The sequence below is a fragment of the Candoia aspera genome, chromosome 5 (assembly GCF_035149785.1).
Source record: "Candoia aspera isolate rCanAsp1 chromosome 5, rCanAsp1.hap2, whole genome shotgun sequence".
Classification (NCBI taxonomy): Eukaryota; Metazoa; Chordata; class Lepidosauria; order Squamata; family Boidae; genus Candoia; species Candoia aspera.
The window spans coordinates 80,749,724-80,768,443 of NC_086157.1; the positions used below are offsets into that span (position 1 = coordinate 80,749,724).

Sequence of the window (18,720 nt, forward strand, 5' to 3'; positions counted from 1 at the left end):
AAGCCACTGGATTTATCTGCTGTACCACAGTGAAAGGGCCCACAAACTTAGAGTCCAATTTCTTGGAGGATCTGGTAGAGTTCAAAAACTTGGTAGAGAGCCACACTCCGTCTCCTACTGCAATCGCTGGCCCCTCTTGTCTGTGAGCATCTGCAGCTCTCTTGTAAGCACTCTTTGCCCTGTTCAGCTGCTCCTTTGACAACTCCTGTGCGGCTTGTTGCTCTTTAAGAAAATCAGCCACGGCTGGAACAGTTCCCTGCTGGGAGGAGGTGGGCAACACCTGAGGGGTTAACCCCGTAGAGTGCTTGGAAAGGAGACAACTTGGTAGAGGCCTGCACAGAGTTGTTATAAGTAAATTCTGCCATGAGGAGCAGGGCTGGCTAATTGTCTTGCTGATAAGTGGTGTAACACCTGAGGTACTGCTGTAACCATTGGTTAATTTTCTCGGCTTGCCCATTACTAGCAGGATGATGCGCTGATAACAGGTGGATCTGGACCCCTAATGACTGGAAAAGGGCCCTCCAGAACCTGGAAGTGAACTGTGGGCCTCTGTCACTCACCAAGTGATTCACCATGCCTCTATACCTAAAAACGTGGTCTACGAACAACTGCGCTGTGGCTGGTGCCGATGGGAGGCCCTTGCAAGGAATAAAATGTGCCATCTTTGTGAAAAGGTCCACCACCACCAGTATGGAAGTCAGGCCCTGGACCGGGGGTAAATCAGTGATGAAATCCATGGAGATTGTATCCCAAGGCCTACTGGGGTTGGGTAGGGGTTGCAAGAGTCCTGTGGGCTTCCCTGGGAGAGGCTTGGCTCGTCTGCAGGTGTGACAAGAAGCGACGTAACCCTTTATGTCTGCAGTCATCTTAGGCCACCAGTAGTCTCTCAGAGCTCTATGGAGAGTTTTGAAAACACCTCCGTGGCCTGCCGTTTGATGGTCATGGCAAAGTCTCAGTACTTCTTCCCTCAATGAAGGGGGAATATATAATTGCCCACTATGCCAGAGGATTCCTGCCTCTACATTGAATGGGGGGGTAGTGTCTTGCAGGCCCCTCTGGAGGTCATCCATCCTGGCCCTGGCATACGGGTCCTGTTGCTGCTGAGCTCTGACTCCTGTAAATAGGTCCTCTGCTTGTCTGCCTGCTGCTAAAATCTCTGGTTCCCCCTCATAGACTGATCAAAGTTGTGAGGTTGTAATATAGTAGCCTGTACCTCCTGGTGAGTGGCGGGGGTTGCCTGAAAGGATCGAGACAGGGCGTCTGCCAAGCAGTTTTGCGCCCCGGGCACATAAGAAATAACAAAATTGAAACGGGAGAAAAACTGGCTCCATCTGATTTGGCGTGGGGTGAGGGATCTGGTGTTTTGTAGAAGCTGCAAATTCTTGTGATCGGTGCAAACTTTCACAGGAAAGGCTGCACCTTCTAGCCAGTGCCTCCACTCTTGGAATGCTGCTTTAATTGCCAGCAACTCCTTGTTAAAAACATCATAGTTTCTCTCTGCTGGTGAGAGCATGCGTGAAAAAAAGGCACACGGAAGCAATGTATTCTCGGTTTTGTTTGTATATTGCAATAACACCGCCCCAATGGCAATATCGGAAGCATCTGAATGCATTATGAATTGCTTCATGGGATCAGGGTGTCTTAACAGCGGCTGGGATGCAAAGCGTTGCTTAAATTCTTGGAAGGCTGCTTGCTTTCTCTCCCCCCAAATGAATTTTGATCCTTTCTTCAAAAGCTGTGTGAGGGGTCTAGCCCTGTCACTAAAGTTTTTTATGAACCACCTGTAGAAATTGCAAAATCCTAGATATCTTTGTACTTCTTTAACATTTCGGGGAGGTGGCCAAGAGAGAATTGCCTGGACCTTAGAAGGATCCATGGATATGCCTTCTGTTGATACCTTATAGCCCAGGAAATGTAATTCAGTTAAATCAAAGGCACACTTCAGATACTTACCTAGTAAATCAGATAAAATTTGAATCATAAATCGGGAAAATATGGCTCCTGCATTAGACAAGCCAAAGGGCAAAACAAGGTACTCAAATTTACCAAACCTGGTGTCGAAGGCAGTTAGATATCCGTGCCCCTCTTTCATCCGGATCAGATTGTACGCATTCCTGAGATCCAACCTGGTAAAAATGCGTGCTTTCTGTAAGCGATCCAGCAGATCAGAGATTAGAGGCAGCGGGTAAGTTTCCTTTTTTGTGAGTTTATTTAAAAAACTGAAATTGTGGACCACTCTCATGGGTGTCTCCTGGGTTGCAGGTGCCAACGGATCAGGCTTCTTTGGTACGAAGAAGGTAGGAGCAGACGCTGGGGAAGTAGATGGTCGGATGAACCCCTTTTGGAGATTAGAATCCAAGTAATCCTTTAAGGTGGCTAGTTCTTTGGGAGACATGGGATATTGTTTCCTTGCTGGAATCCTGGCTCCTGGTATCAACTCAATGGTGCAATCACAGTCCCTATGAGGGGGTAGTGCTGTGGCCTCTTGTTTGCTGAAAACGTCTGTGAAATCTGCATACTTGGCTGGCAACTGGACCCCCCCTGCTTCCATGACTGCGTTGGCTGCTGGACAGCGGAGAGCGGCTTGAATCTTGTGGTGCTGGCATTCCTTAGCTGGGAAGGAGATTGCTCCCGTAGCCCAGTTTAGCAATGGGTTGTGGATCCTCAGCCAAGGCGTGCCTAGGATTACAGGCACATTAAGCGATGCAGTAACATAAAGCTGGATCCACTCAGTGTGGTCTCCTGTAGTCAGTTGCACCGGTTCTGTGAACCTTCTAATCGGCCCTGCCTTGAGGGGCTGGCCGTCAATGGTCTCCACTTCTATGGGATATGGCAATTCTATGGTCGGGATGTTGAAGTCTTGTACGGTCTGCACATCAATAAAATTGGTTGAAGCTCCGGAATCCACGATGGCCTCTAGCTTGACCTGGTGCTCTGGGTTGACGTGCATTATTACTGGTAAGTAGTAAAAGGATTGCCTGGAATCCTCGGAATGAGCCCTCCTTAATTGATTGATGGTCTCCCTGCTGAGCTCTGTGGAGGGAGACTGACGGAGTTTCCCTGGCTGGAAGCAGCGGTGGAGATGGCTCTTGTTTCAGCTGCTTGCCCTGGGGGTCTTACTGAAGTTGCTTGGCTTCTCGCTGGGCAAGCTCTCACCATGTGCCCCTGGGTTCCAGTAAAAACAGAGGGCTCTCTCTCTCCTTCTCTGCCTCTCAGCCTCGGAAATAAGCCTCCTGCTCACCCCAATCTGCATCGGCTCCTCTGGTCCTGAGTGAGTGGATGCCACGAAGAGAGCTGGAAATCCTGGAAGCGCTCTGAAGGCCCTGTTTCTCCCCGGCTGCATCTGTCTGAGCTCTTCTAGCCTGGCATCTATGACCACAGACAACTGATATAAGGCTTCTAGGTTAGCTGGTGTTCCCTGGCACACTAGTTCATTCTTAATTTCTTCATCCAGCCCCTGTTTGAATTGGTCTTTTAATGCACTCTCATTCCAGTCCAGATCTCCTGCTAACAACTTGAAATCAGCAATGTAGATTCCCACCCTCTTGTTACCTTGCTTGAGCTTCCGAATTTCCCGGCTGGCAGTGACCTTTCTGATCGGGTCGTCAAAGTGTGCTTGGAAACTTGCCAAAAAGTTCTGGTAGTCGTTGAGAATCGGGTTGTTGTTCTCCACCATGGGAATAGCCCATTTGGCTGCTGGTCCTTTTAGCAGACTTAGGATGAAGGTGACTCTGGTTCTGTCTGTGGGAAACTCTGCCAGTCTGCTGTCGAAAAACATAGTGCACTGTGTGAGGAAGGTTCTCAACTGTCCTGCTTCTCCCCAAACGTCTCTGGTAGACTGCCCTGGGATCTCAAGACTACTGGCGGAGCTGCTGCTGCTGGCGCTGGTTGTGGGTTAATCGGAGCTGGTTGTTGTAACTGCTGTAGCACGGCAGCTTGTAATGTGTTGACCTGTAGATCTACCTGTTGTTGGTCTTGTTGCAGGGCTGCTGCCAATTGTTGGATGGTGAGCCGAATTTCTTGGTTTTCTGAAGACATTTCCAAATGTCTCCCCTTTAAATTCTTTGTTCCTCCCTCTTTCGATGGGAGTAGGAGTTTGTTAGGATTGATGTCCTAACAGCCAGGAACCACGCTGAGACAAGGAATAGGTCTCTAGTGTTTATTTACTGCTACATAACAGAGAATCCTAACAAACTGAAGAAGCGTGGGAAAACCCCAACATATAAACCCCAAAGGCTAAGGCGGGCCCGATCTGTGTCTCTCTGAATGGCCACCTAATTCCTCAGTACTATGCATGCGCTTTACAGCCTGGATGGGAGCCCCCTGCTCACCATCCTCACTCATGACAACATTGAAACAATGAACATGACAAATGTAAGGACATTTATCCTGATTTGAGTGTCCTCTCTCATGACCAAAGCTCCTAAGCCTGAAATATTCTAGTCACAGTCCTGAAAACAAACCTCAACAAGTTTTTGAATAAATAGGCATTTTAAACCTATTCAACCCATTTAAACCACAAAAACATCCCTTATTTTCTGTGCAGTAGTGAGTAGAAATTGTGTTTGTGTGTGTGTTTGTGTGTGTGTGTGTGTATGAAGTTTAGGTTCACACTGTTATTGGTTGTGAGGGACTAATGAGCTGTTGGTAATGTTGTGACATTCCAGAGAGGAGGTGGGAAAGATTTCTGGCCTTTCCCTTCCAATGTTTCTTTTCTGAGGAGATTTGGTTGTTGAACAAGTGAATTAAACTGGATAAATGTTTAGCACGCTTACCATTTTTATTCATTTCCCACAGAAAATCAGTGAGGCCATTGGGAAGGGGTTCCAGAGGTTGTCGTACTGGAAGTGGGAACTGTGTGGACCCTGCTGCTCTTTTTGCACTGATTTCAATAACTAAAAAGAGCATCAGGTTCTCACAGCTCTCTTTACCGAAGATCCAATCATCAGTGAATCAAACATAATTTTAATTCAATGGGCAATGGATGGTGCTCATTTTCTATTTTGTAAAGTTTTCTTAAATACAAACATCACAGCAGGGACACATGTTTTTCAGATCAGGTGTTTATTTTATTTAAAAATACATGTAAGAATAGGCTATTCTATACTTTCACATTTGACCAAACTCTCTTTTGAACAAGCAAAACTTCATTTGCCAAACTATTTACTAATAACTTTAAAAAAATATAACCAAATGTACTTTTCATCTCATTCATCTATTATGCAAATCTCTTTGTTTCTGTGCATATACACATATATTGGAGTTTTGTGCATATTCTTCTCTACCATCTTGGAGGACTACTAAATCTCACAAAATGTTATGATCTCATCCCTGTAACAAGGCATGAGAATACCAAAATACTTTGAGATTTGATGCTTTTTAGAAGATTTGAATTATGTATTTATGTGTGTGTGCGCATATGTGTGTGTGTGTGTTATTGGATGTGCATTATGATGCTGGAATGCCAACCACTCTCCCTTCACCTCTGTTGTTTTGAATGTGTAGGCAGTGATAAACTGATATTCTGTGCAATGATTTGGAATGTTTTAAAACTCTCTATAAAGAACATCTCAGGATTTTTTTCAGCTTACAATAATGCTACCTTACTTTTTCTATGTAATGGTGCATACTTTTAAAACCTTAAAAATCAAATAGTAGCTCTAGGAAGCAGGATCTGTAAAGCTTTCTCTTAGCGCTCACATTAGGCAGTAGCATTAAGAGGTGGGAAATTCTATAGCGAAAGAGTTCAGAGCCATAAATCATAGAAATTAGTAATTTAAAGGGCTTCTTTGCACCTCAAGACTCCCTGTGGGCATTCTACAATAAAACTCTCTTTTCTTATACCTTTTGTCTTCCTGAGCTGTAAATATTCTTTGAAAAAAGTGATTCCATCACTTCCCCTGGGAGTCCTGCTTCTAGTCTAATAGATCCTATTGTCACTCACTTTGCTTCTGATATTCATCCTAATAGTTGCTGCCATAGATTCACAATGCTGCCAGCAGTATGCCACTTCTCTTCACAAATTCTTGTTTGGTGGCTGAATGCAATATTGATGCCATTATATGGTGAAATGCATAATTATTTTTAATAAACTGGAATTATAAGAATCAACATTAATATATGGTCTTAATATCCTGCAGAAGGAGCGTTTTGTGGAGGATATTTGATGGATTGTCTTCTTTTTATACAGTAGCATCTTACACAAGTGGCTATGTCAAAAACTGAACACTGTAAAAACAAGGAATGTAAAATAAGCCTCAGCAGAACAACTCAGGTGTCTTCTTCTCACTAGCAGTGACAGAAGTGAAAATCCAATGTCTGAGCAGGACAGTAAGAAGGCCCATCTAAACTTTATATTATAAACAAATATTCCTCTGAGAAATATCTTCCTACATTCAAAAAATTAGCATGCCAAGGAGAAATTAAATTAGGCTACCAGCCTTTTCCGTGACATAACAGATCAATGTTCTGCAATCTGTTGTGTTGGACTAAAACTCCCAAAATTTTCACCCAGCTTGCCAGATAATTCTATTTCTTTTCTTTTTTTTTACAAATTTCAAAAAATGTTGAAGCAATGTTCATTTCACTGTTTCTGCATCAATATGCAATTTACTATGTTAAAATACTGTATGTACTTGAGAATTTCACCTACCAGTTATGCTCAAATAGGAACCTAATCCTCCAGTAATTATGATTTATAGCATTTATAGAACTTAATGTTTACAACCTTAATGTTTACTGATACATAAGAAGTGGCATAAGGATGCACACTTCATATCAGATTGGGAAAGAGAAAGCATCAATTTATGCTTCTTTCTGTCAAACAAAAGGAAATTCATGTCTGTTTTTGTGTAGTACAGGAAAGAAGAAAAGAGAATGTTAAGGTAATCACTTACTTATAGATTTATTTATATAAAAAGTTTTGCATTTTTTTTAACATTATGTGACATTGATGAGGAAATTATCTGTCAGTTTCATGTGAGGTACCATCAATATGTTGATGGGACTCATGTGTTTATTGCCACCTCAGGATGGGGCCAGGGATGCTGGGAAGTATGTGGAAATTTGTGTGGAATAGGATAGGGCAAAACAAGCTAGAAGATGGAGTTCCTGCTCATTGGTAATTGATGTGGATGGATTCTGGTTCTGAGTTTGTCTCTATACGGGTCACAGTTCCCTTGAAGAAGCAAGTCCACAGTCTTGGAGTTCTCCTGGACTTCTGGCTGTGCTGCAGAGTGGAAACTCTAGCCAGGGGTGCCTTTGCCCAGTTACAACAGGTGTAACTGTCTATGGTGACTCGCACCCTTATCACCATGTGATTAGATGACTGTAACACACTCTGTTTTGGGGCTGGCTTAGAAAACAACTTGGAAACTGCAGTTGGTCCAAAATACAGAGCCTGGCTGCTAACCAAGCTGAACAGGTTTAGTAGTTGGTCCTCAGAGTTAATTATCTGGCAATAATATCAGTGCTGAAATTGCAGTATTGATTATCAATAGGTTTCTGGATCCAGTTCAAAGTCCTACCTGGCTCAACTTCCATGTACTTACAGCGCCATATCTCCTGAGTAGATACTGCCCATCTTGTGCATTATTACAGAGAGAAGATGCTGAGGGTCCCCCCGTCATATGAAGTAAATAGAGTCTCTGAGGCTGAGTGCTATATAAAATCTTGTATAAGTAAATAAGTAAACAATCAAGCAAACTGTTCATTAATAGAAATACCCCGAAGAATTGTCAAAAGGAGAATGATGTTGATAGATACTCTATCAAGACAGCTAACCTTTAAGAACAAAGCTTGTAAAAAATCATATTAAAGTTGAATGTTTCAGTTCAGAGGCAGGGTTCACACACTGCAGTCCTGGGGACAGAACTACAGTCTTATCACTTACTACATGTAAATGGCCTATACATGACTAAGGTATGAAAATAGAACTCAAGTAAAGAAAAGGCAAAGGGGGTGCAAGGGCTAGCCATGTGTATTCTTATTAGGGCTACAATATTTGTGCTGCAAAAATCCAGATGACCACTTGATGGTTGAAAATAGCTAAGGGATTCTGTATCTCTTTGTTGCTGTCTACACGTTGTCCCGATTTTGCAACCCAGATATGCTAACCCTAGTTAACATGATCCTTCACAGGTCAGTCAAGAATTCAGGGCTCTGAATACTCATGTTAGCAGTGATGCAAAGCTACCTTGATTGATTTAGGAACCAGTGGAAATTAGGAACTACAGAAGTTCTATGTCAGTGTATCACTGTTGTTCAGTTAAACAGAAAACAATGTAAATAATATTTTTTAACTTTTTTAAAGGTGTGAAATGGACACAGTCACTCTGAGATTAGATGGTCTTTTAATCTAATTAAATAAATCTGAGTTTTGTAAAGTTTAAGGCATACATTTTTCCCTCTTAAACCTCTAATCCTAGCAAAATGAAAAAAAAAACAAAAAGCTCAAGAACCAGCAGGGCTCAAAAGCACAATGTGGCATTAAGCACCCAAAAAGCTGCTACCATTGCTCTCCTGCAGACCTAAAGTCAGCGTGTTCCTCTGCCTGGGAAATACAGAGTATAGCATGTGGTTATTTAGTAATATTGGAGATCCTCCTAAATTATCTTAAATACACATTGTGGTATTTTATACTGTTGCATTTTGTTGTTGTTGTTGTTGTTGACTGGAATAAAATTACAGGAATAATAGGTACATATTATTTTGTTATTAGACAATGAAATAATTATTATTTATTGGGGAAGGGAAAATAATTAGACTACTTTACTTGAATAATAATCTACACTGCTTTCATTTGATGCCCTTTGCACTAGGCATATGAATATTCTCATGGGTCAAAGGAGAGCAATATTATATTTATCGCAAAAATGATGAAGCAATATTATCAGTTGGTAAATCTTTGGCAGGATAAAATATATAGACAGAGACTCCAGTGGCATCTTTGAAAATAGAAAAGAATGAACTATCCCTATCCACCATTCTTTATTTTTACCTCTATTTATATTATTTATTACTGTATTTTATTTTGTGTATTTATGGTTATGGTTTTTAATCGATCGTTGTAAACCGCCCAGAGTCCCCCGACGGGAGGAGATGGGCGGGGATAAATCAGATAAATAAATAAATAAATAAACAAATAAACAAATAAATAAATAATTTTTAGTGAACACCCCCTTGGCCATCAATTTATTTCCCTAGCAAGCAGAGAGGTCCCTTTCAGCTGACATTCCCCTCTTTTTTAAAAAAAAAAATTCTGAGACGGTCTTACTTTTGCTTGTTTTTGTTTTCATCTGATATGAATGTTACTATAGGGACAGGGCTGTCAGCAACATCCAGAAATAAATATATCATGCTTATCTTTGACATCATAAATTTTGCTAAAAAGAAATAGCAGATACCAGATATGAAGCTAGAGAATAGACAACACTTCAGATTCAATATACTGGGATACTGAAAAGAATCCATTATACTAAGTTTTGTAGATATCCCTGAAGATTTAGGGACTAAGACAGGTCACAACCTCAAAAGAAATCTGGTCAGTGGATTCTTTTTTCAATGCCTCATAAGGTTTTTACCACCACCCAATCATTGAAGAAAGAGGAAAGCAAGTAAAACCATCACAGAATTTCAGCTTAGCTGCCTCCCAGGGCCATTGCTACATTGCTTGATTGATTATGTGCCATCAAGTTGGTGTCGACTCTTAGTGACCTCAGAGATAGATTTTCTCCATGACCATTGCTACAACCTGCCCTGTTTTAAGGACCCAATAAGTTTGTGGTTTGGATAGTTTTGAATAATACTTATTTGTTTTTATTGTAAACTGCTCCTGGAAAACTTACTGTCCTGAAAGATGGAGTGTGATTAATTGTAATAAATAAAAAATGGTACATATCAATTTTTATAAATATATATAGGGAACTGAGTATTCTAGATAACAAATTGGAGAGCTGCTTTCTTTGCAGGTTTTCTAAATGGTTCCAAAAGTACAAGATAGCAATAACATTAATAATATTTTTTTTAAAAAAATCAATACAGAGTTAGATGAAATGTACACTTGATATACATTTTCACAGTTGTGAAAAAAATTATATGCCACTCTGAGGTTATTGGAAGAAATAACAAAAGAAAAATGGTATTTCACTGAAAATTGTTGCATTTTATTACTTTTTATATAATTTTTATTGAAAGTTTTAACAATAGAAAGAACTAATACCAACTAAAATGAAAACTTTAGCCATTTCAGTGATGTTTGTACTCATATTGTAATCCAGTAATGTTTGACTCTTTCTAGTATTTTCTTCCTACTCTTTAGACAATTTCTTCTGTTTTGCTAAATTCCTGCATTCTTTTAGGAGCTGTTTAGTTTTGACTCACCATTATATTTATTCTGCAGTTGGTAAATGAAAAGTCCAATTTTTCCCTCCTGGTGTTTTCCACAACTCTCCTATCAGCTTGATCAATGGCTTTCTCTAGCCTTCTGCCTATACAGGAACAAGCCATATTCAGCTCCTTGTTGACTGATGTATAACCTTTACTTTTCATTAGAGCTCACAAACACATTTGTTAATCATAAATATACAAGTCTTTCTTAAAAGAGAGGATCACCATGAAATGAAAATGTCTTACAATTCTTTTGTATTAACTTATTTAATACATAGTAAAGTTGAATTATACTCTTGAGAAATTTATTGCTGAATAAATGAACTGATAACAGTGCAGTTTTGGGCTATTAGAAACAGGTCTCAGTTCATTAATCTAAATTCACAAATTGTTGTGAGAATACTCATGTGTATTTTAAATGCTTACATGAATTATTTTTAAAAAGAGAAAGGAACAATACCAGAATAGTAGAATTTGAGATTTCCACAAATGTGTCCGTTTAGAATTTGCTCTCTCTGTCACCATTCTGTTTCATCTTTTCTATTCAGAGAAGAAGACATACATAAAATAATGTAAATAGATGGGATATTTATCTTCAGACTCATATTTTCTTTATTTACATTTACTACTTAGAAATGTTCTCCTGTATGGCATGGTGATAAAACTGATTCTGAGGGAAAACTGGTTTATTACAATAAAAGTCATTGTTCTCTAAGGGCAATTGCTTAATATGTTAAACGATTTGACCTCATAAGCCCTGATATTAATGTTTTCCTTGCAAAATATAAGAATGTCTATGCTATGACAGAAGAATTTGTCAAGGGATTTGATTGTTGGAGCCGTCTAAAATTTTAGAATTTTGATTTAATTTTTTTTAATGGGTGATACAGTATACTTATTCACAGAGCCATCCTTAGGACTGGAGGCTTTCATCAAAATAATAAAAGTAGCATTGCACACATTGTGGCATAACCTCTGTGCCTTTTCCACAAGCATGAAATAACGAATGTCGAAAGGGGTAAAGCTTGCATCACAACAGCACAATGCTGCTTTCACATTCTCCTTTGCCCTCACCCCAGACACCTCTGTTTATACACATGAGGGAGAAAGGTAGGAGGGAAGAGAGTATTTGGAAGTCTGAATTACCCTGTGCTAGAGATAATATATAACAGGGTTTCTTGCAGTAAAACATTTAACAAGAACAGGGCATATGAATGTTATATTGCAATTTGGAAGCAACAAAAACTGGAAAAGCAGTAACAAGATGTAAAATTTCCCATCTCTGGATACAGACTTTATCCTGTTTATTCATAGCTACTTCTGTGACTGTAACAAAGATTCCCAATATTTATTGAGAAGACAGTAATCAAAGGATTACTGCTGCCCTATTTCAGTGAATTTTAGTGATGTTTGAAATAATTAAAAAAAAAAAAAACCAACAGAATGACAGGTCGATGTGTGGCAGAGCAGCTTAGAGACCAAATCCCTTGCTTTTATCTGCAGACATATGGTCCAATGCAAATGCATTGATCTTCAGTGCTCACAATCCTCAGTGGCTTCTGATATTGAAATAATTAAGTCATCAGCATCAACAAATTGCTGTTCGTAGCTATTTCCAACTCTTAGTACATTAAATTCCTGTGGTTTAGTAGACAATGTCATTGTACCAACATTTTTCTGTATTGCTTCTCTTTGTGGTGCTCTCTGTTGGGACTGCTTAGTAAATATCTGTTTAGAAAAAGATATTTTTCTGTTGGGGAAGAGGGTCTTGAATATCTGATTGAAGCATAAGTCCATTCATATTAGAGAAATGAACATAAATCTAAAAGCAAAATTTATTTGGTAGATTATGATGAAAGACTGAGAGAAGTTGTGATTGATACAATGGTAATGGAATATTCTAAATGTGAAACTGACTGTTTCACATGGCCGCATCAAGAAAGAATCTTGGAGAAAGAAGAGAAATTATAGTGAAAATGGAATGAAACAGAAATAGACAGTTCAAGTCTGGTATGCAGAAGTATTAATCTCCCAACAAAATGAATGGAAAATGAATGTAAGGAAGAAGAGGAAGAAGTTGATTAGAACAGACTGAAAATTAATTGTTACAGAGTGCTTCAGAGGGATGTGGAGCTACTTCTTGGAAGTATGAAGAACAATGCTTGTTCAAATGAAGAAATTATGGATGAGGGGCAAAAGCATATAAGAGAATGATTGCTGTAAAATGTTTTTAAAAGTAAAGCATATGTAACAATAAAGGGGATGCATAGAGAATGGTTCAACACTGAATAGGGAGTAAGACAAGAAGGTATGATGCTTTCTTGTTTAATGCATTTATGGATAAATGTGTAAGGAATCCTTGTGGACACATTAAAGGTAAGTAGGTTAGGGCTATAAGTATAGACGATGCCATGTTGTTGGCTGAAAACCCAACCAATTCAGTGCATGTTAAACAGACTGAATAATCCAATGAGAAGCATGTATCAAAATTAATGTATCAAAGATCAAGGTATTACATTTGGGAAAATGGAAGAAATTATTGCACTTTATACAATAAATGGGAAAAACAAAACAAAACCTTATGGTCAAATACGGACGATTCCACCAAGTGCCTTACCTTGAGAGGACATGTGTTTGTGGAGCATCTGAAGTAGAAGACATTGCACATGTCTTATTTAACTGCCAACTATATGCCCCAGCAAGGGCTCAGTACCTTCAGACATTAATTGACAGAACCACACACTGGGACTGTAACAAAAGACTATGTTACTTTCTCCAGGGCACAAATACATTTGTGGTCAATATAACTGTTAAGTTTATAGTTAGGGCTGTCCAACTGAGAATGCAATTTATAGAACACATTGGGGTGACATGTAAAGGTGATGAATTTATTTAAACTCACATTGTTTCTGTATTTTATTACTCATTTTATTATATTTTGCATTTTTATCTTACAATTTTATCTCTATTTTACCCTACTGTATTTTATCATATTTTATCTTACCATAGTATATTTTATCTAATTTTACTGTATTTTAGCTGTTTTATGGTATCATATTTTATATTTTATATCTTATAGTGGCTGATGCCCAACTTTCTGATATGGTCATTTGACTAATCAATAAAATTATTCATTCATTCATTCAAAACAAAACCTTAAGGCAAGTAGGTGAATATGTGTACTTAAGTAGAATATTTACTAAAGAAATTTTAGCAAATATTAGTAAAAAGGAAGTTGGTCATAGTTTAAACTAGTCTTAGCTTTGCTCCCTCTTCTTTCTTTTTAATATCAGACCTTTAATTTATTTGGCTTAGTACTTCTCTCTCAGCTCTGCATAAGATTGTTTATCTCAAAAGGGAATAGCTTTGATAGTACATCAAGGTCAATATTCTTTCAGCACCCATTAATTTATGCAGTTCAAAACAGAATCAAATAACCAAATAGCATTCAAATATATGAATATTAGTAAAAGTTATTTATTATTTGGTTAATCTTTTGAATGATCCATTTGATCATTTACATTTGATATATTGGACTGTTGTACACTGCCAGAGTCAGATTATTCGAGTTCAGTGGCCCTATAAATCCTACATAAATAAATAAAACTATGTATAAATCCTGTAGTTGGATAAAGCAGTGCCAAAATTATTAATAAAATGAAAGTTATTAATAACTGGTGCTTATTCTTCTGTGTTAATTTTTTTAAGAATTTAAGATTTTGTCCTCAGATAAATACTGATTATCTGAAAGTTTGGGAATTCAGATCTTCTAATCCTATAAAGAAATCTGGGGATCAAGGATCATTTATTTATTTATTTAAAACATTTATATAGCTGTCCATTTTGTATCAAACTCTGGGCTACTCACAACCAAAAGATAAAACAACATCAATTTATAATTTAAAATATATATATATTAAAACCACAAATATTAAAACAAAAAAACCCTGGCATCATAGCTAAACTTTCACATGCAGTCCACATGTTAGTAAAGAGTATTTATACTTGAGGATTTAAAACGTCAACATTACATATTTATTGTTGTGCCTTTAGACTAAAGGCACCCATGGTGGCTAAACAAAAATGTTTACAACATTAAAGCTTAATCATTAAATTGAAGAAAAAAATACCTTTAGTAAGAAAACAGATGAAAAAGCTGCTTAACTGCCCAAGGTCTGCTTGAACAAGAACATTTTTTTACATTTTCTGAAGATGAAACATATAGGTAGTCCTTGTTTAATGACCGCAATTGGGACTGGCAACTTGGTCATTAAGCAAAGCAGTCACTAGGGAAAATCACATGACCACGACTGTACTTATGATTTTATTTCTGTTGGCAGATTGCTAGGAAAGCATTTGGCCCAGGAGAGATCAGAAAAGTCACACACCAGGCATTTCTATAAAAATAATTTTATTTACAGAAAACAAACATATTTAAAGGCTGTTTGCTGAGAGGAGAGATTTCTCTCAACTGCATATTCTCTGCAAGCCTACACAGAAGGGAAACTGAAACTAAAACAAGTTCAGGCAAATTCCTCCCTTAGGCAATGCAACCATTAACATGTGAAAAGGGGACAATTAAATTCAATCTCTTCACCTGGCCAAAATGATTAGTTACCATAGTAACCTTAATCTGTAGTAAAAAACATATTAACACTCCCCTTTTTATACTACAGAATAAGATGCAAACCAATTTGCTTTGTCAACTCTTTGTGTCTTGGTACAGCAAGAGGTTTGGTTAAAATATCAGCAATCATGTCTTTTGATTCACAATATTTCAACATTATTTCTCCTTTGCTTGTCATATCTTTGATATATTGATATCTAATATCGATATGTTTTGTCCATTTTTGCAGGCTTCAGATTTGCCATAGCAATGCAAGCTTGATTATCCTCATAAACAGTTATAGGCTGGTTCACTTCCATGCCTATGTCTTTTAACAAATGTTTAAACCATATAACCTCATTACAGGTTTGTGTTAGAGAATATAACTCTGCTTCTGCAGTGGAAAGAGCAACAAGTGTTTGCCTTCTAGAACACCAACCTAAACTAACCCAGCAAACTGAATTAAAATCCCAGAAGTGTCACTGACATCTGCTCCCCAGTCAGAATCGGCAAAAGCCTGCAATTTCTTGGTTCCAGAGGCATTTAGCTTCAGGCAATAATTCTTTGTTCCTTGCAAATACCTCATTAACCTCTTCAATGCTGCTTTTCCAGTAGATGTAGGCTTCTCTACCTGTCTACTTAAAATGGCCACAGAATTTGAGATATCTGGGCGACAGTGATTTGCAATGTACAGTAAACTTCCAATTGCAGATCTATATTTCTCTGCCTCAATTAATTGAGATTCTCCTATATCTTTCTGAAAATCTGTTATCATTGGATTGGAAACTGGTTTACAGTCTTGCATATTAAAATCATCTAGGAGCTTTTGAATTTTACTACGCTGGTTTAACAGAAAGCTACCATCCTTCTCCCTGTGTATTTCCAAACCTAGGTAATTTGTTACAGTTCCAAGACTTTTTAATGTGAAATGGCTTTTCCTGCAGGCTTCAAAATCAAGCCTTTGTTTTTCTGTTGGTGTGAACAGCAGCAAATCATCAACATAAATGCACAGATACATAAAGCCTTGTTTGTCTTTCTTCATATATACACATGGATCTGCTTTTCCTTTTTCAAAACCAAAATTCTGCAGTTTTTCATCTAATTTTTGGTTCCAGGATCTAGCAGCTTGTTTTAACCCATAGATTGACTTCTGCAGTTCACAGACTAGATTCTCCCCTTTTTATAGCCAGGGGGTTGCTGCATGTATAATTTGTGGTCTAAATCACCATAGAGAAATGCAGTTTGAATGTCATAGTGGTGAACTGACATTCCTTTCAGTGCAGCAATTTTTAACAGTAATCTAATTGATTCACCTTTAGTAACTGGTGCAAAAGTCATGTCAAAGTCTAAATCTTTCCTTTGGGTGAACCCTTTTGCAACTAACCTTGCTTTATATTTTTGGATTTTGCCATCAGCATCCCTTTTCAGTTTGAAAACCCACCTGCAACCTAGACAGCGTTCATTGGGAGGTAGATTTACCAGTTAGCATATTTTATTTTCTTTCAAGGATGCTAACTCCTGTTGCATGGCAGAATGCCAATTTTGTGCAATCCCAGGTGGTAAAGCATTCACTTGTTCTAAAGACTCAGGTTCTGTGAATATGTGAAAAGCCGTTACTGTTTCAGCCTGAAAACGTGATGGAGGAACACCTTTATTACTTCTCTGAGATCTGTGAGGTAATACAGGGCTTAAATTTTGACTCCTATCACTTTCCTGAGAAGCATCTGTCTCATCAGACAGATCTTCAGTTTGCTTTTCTGGTTTAATATCCTCATCAGGCAAAAAATCACTATCAGCAAGTCCTTGCTGTTCTCTTGTGGTGGTCAGATCAACTGGAGAGCTAGAATTTAATCTCCCCCAGTTCTGTTCAGCAAAAGAAGCGCTTTTGCTAATTATTAATTTCTCTCCCATTATGAACCTGTAGCTCCTTTGGCTTTGTTCATAGCCAACAAAGATGGCTTTCTTTGTTGTGGGGCCTCCTTTCCTTCTCTGTTGTTTTGGAATATGAACCCATGCAGTGCTACCAAACACTCTAAGATGGTTTACCTTTGGTTTCACACCATAAAACAAATGGAATGGAGTGTCCTGAATCACAGAGTTATATGATCTGTTTTGGACATAACAGGCAGTAGATATTGCCTCTCCCCTCTCCCCAATACTTAAAAGATAAATGTGAATCTTTTAGCATGCATTCCATTGCATTTTGCAAGGTTCTGCCCTTTCTTTCAGCAACACCATTTTGCTGAGGGGTGTAAGAGTTAGAAAGAATTTGTTCTATCCCCTTTTCCACTAGGAACCTTTTGAATTTGTGAGAAAGGTACTCTCCTCCTCTATCACATTGGAGTGCAGATACAGGCCTAGGGAATTTTCCATTTGCCCATGTCACAAGACCTTTAAATTTCTCAAATGCCTCATCTTTATGTTTTAAGATGTAGATGAATGTGTATCTGGAGAAATCATCAATGATGGTCATTGCATACCTTGCTTGTCCAAGACTTGGAGCAAAAGGACCAATAATGTCAGAGTGTACAATTTCCAAAGGTCTAGTTGTAACTCTGTCACTGCGCTTACTCACAGCAGCTTTTAGTGTTTTGCATTCTTTGCAAACTACACAATCTAAGTATTTGTCACAGGGTTTTATCTTTAGGTCAGCACACAGCTGTGGCACTTGTGCTATATACTTGAAATTAGCATGACCAAATCTCCTGTGCATCAGGTGTACACATTGGTCATGATATGGAGTGTTGCCAGCTGCAGCCTTGCAGCTTGGCGTCCTTGCATTTTGCACAATGTACAAGGAGTCTTTTAATATACCAGTAGCACACAATTTCCCATTTTTATGTATCTCACAACCATTTTTCTTAAATGTTATGACATACCCTGTTGCAGTCAATTGTGCCACAGATAAAAGGTTTGATTGTAAATTTGGCACATACAACACACCTTTTACAATTTCTCCCAAGCAGGATAAATACAAGTCACCTTATCCCATAATTTTGGCCACAGGTCCATCAGCCAAAGATTCACTTTGTCTTTCAGTTTTAGACAGTGACACAAAAGAGCTTTTACAATTACATAAATGACAATTGACCCCAGAATCTAACACCCATACATCAGAATTACCCTTCTCAGCAACCTGTGCAATTTGGGTTGTCTGAAGAGCCTTCTTCTGTGTTGCCCTTGTGTTCTTCTTCTCTGTCTTTCTACTCTTGGGTCTCAAGGCACAGTCTTTCTGCAAATGTCCAGCTGAACCACAGGTTAAGCATCGCTGGCTGGCTAGCGCTGTGGCCTCAGCTTCTGTTCCCTTCTTTTCCTTTGTTTTCTGGTACTTCAGCTTTCCAGAAGAGATGGGGGGGGATCTTTCCTCTCTCTTGTCCCATTCAGCGAGTAAGCACTGTGTAACATACGATGGGGTGAGGTCTGCTTCAGGCATAGCCTCCAGGGTACAAATCAGCGTGTCCCACGTTTCATTCAGTGAGGACAGCAGGATATAGGATTTTGTGAGAGGTGTAAATTCCATTCCTCTCTTCTGCAACTCAACAAACAGCTGCTGAATATAATGCAGGTGCTCAGGAAGGCTATCTCCCTCTGCTAGGTAGGCTTTGTACAGCTTTTTTGTCAGGGTAACTTTACTCCCTGCTGTTGCCTTTACATACAAGTCTCTCAAAGCATCCCAAAGTTGCTTTGCAGACTGCATACCTCGCACGTGGACTAGCTGATTGTCCTCA

The 18,720-nt window shown here is 38.7% G+C and overlaps 1 long non-coding RNA gene across 1 annotated transcript in view; it reads right to left on the minus strand.

Annotated features, from left to right (window-relative positions):
- Window positions 1-18,720, minus strand: part of LOC134499053 (uncharacterized) — a 347,511-nt gene that overhangs the window by 256,417 nt on the left and 72,374 nt on the right. The window lies entirely within an intron of this gene.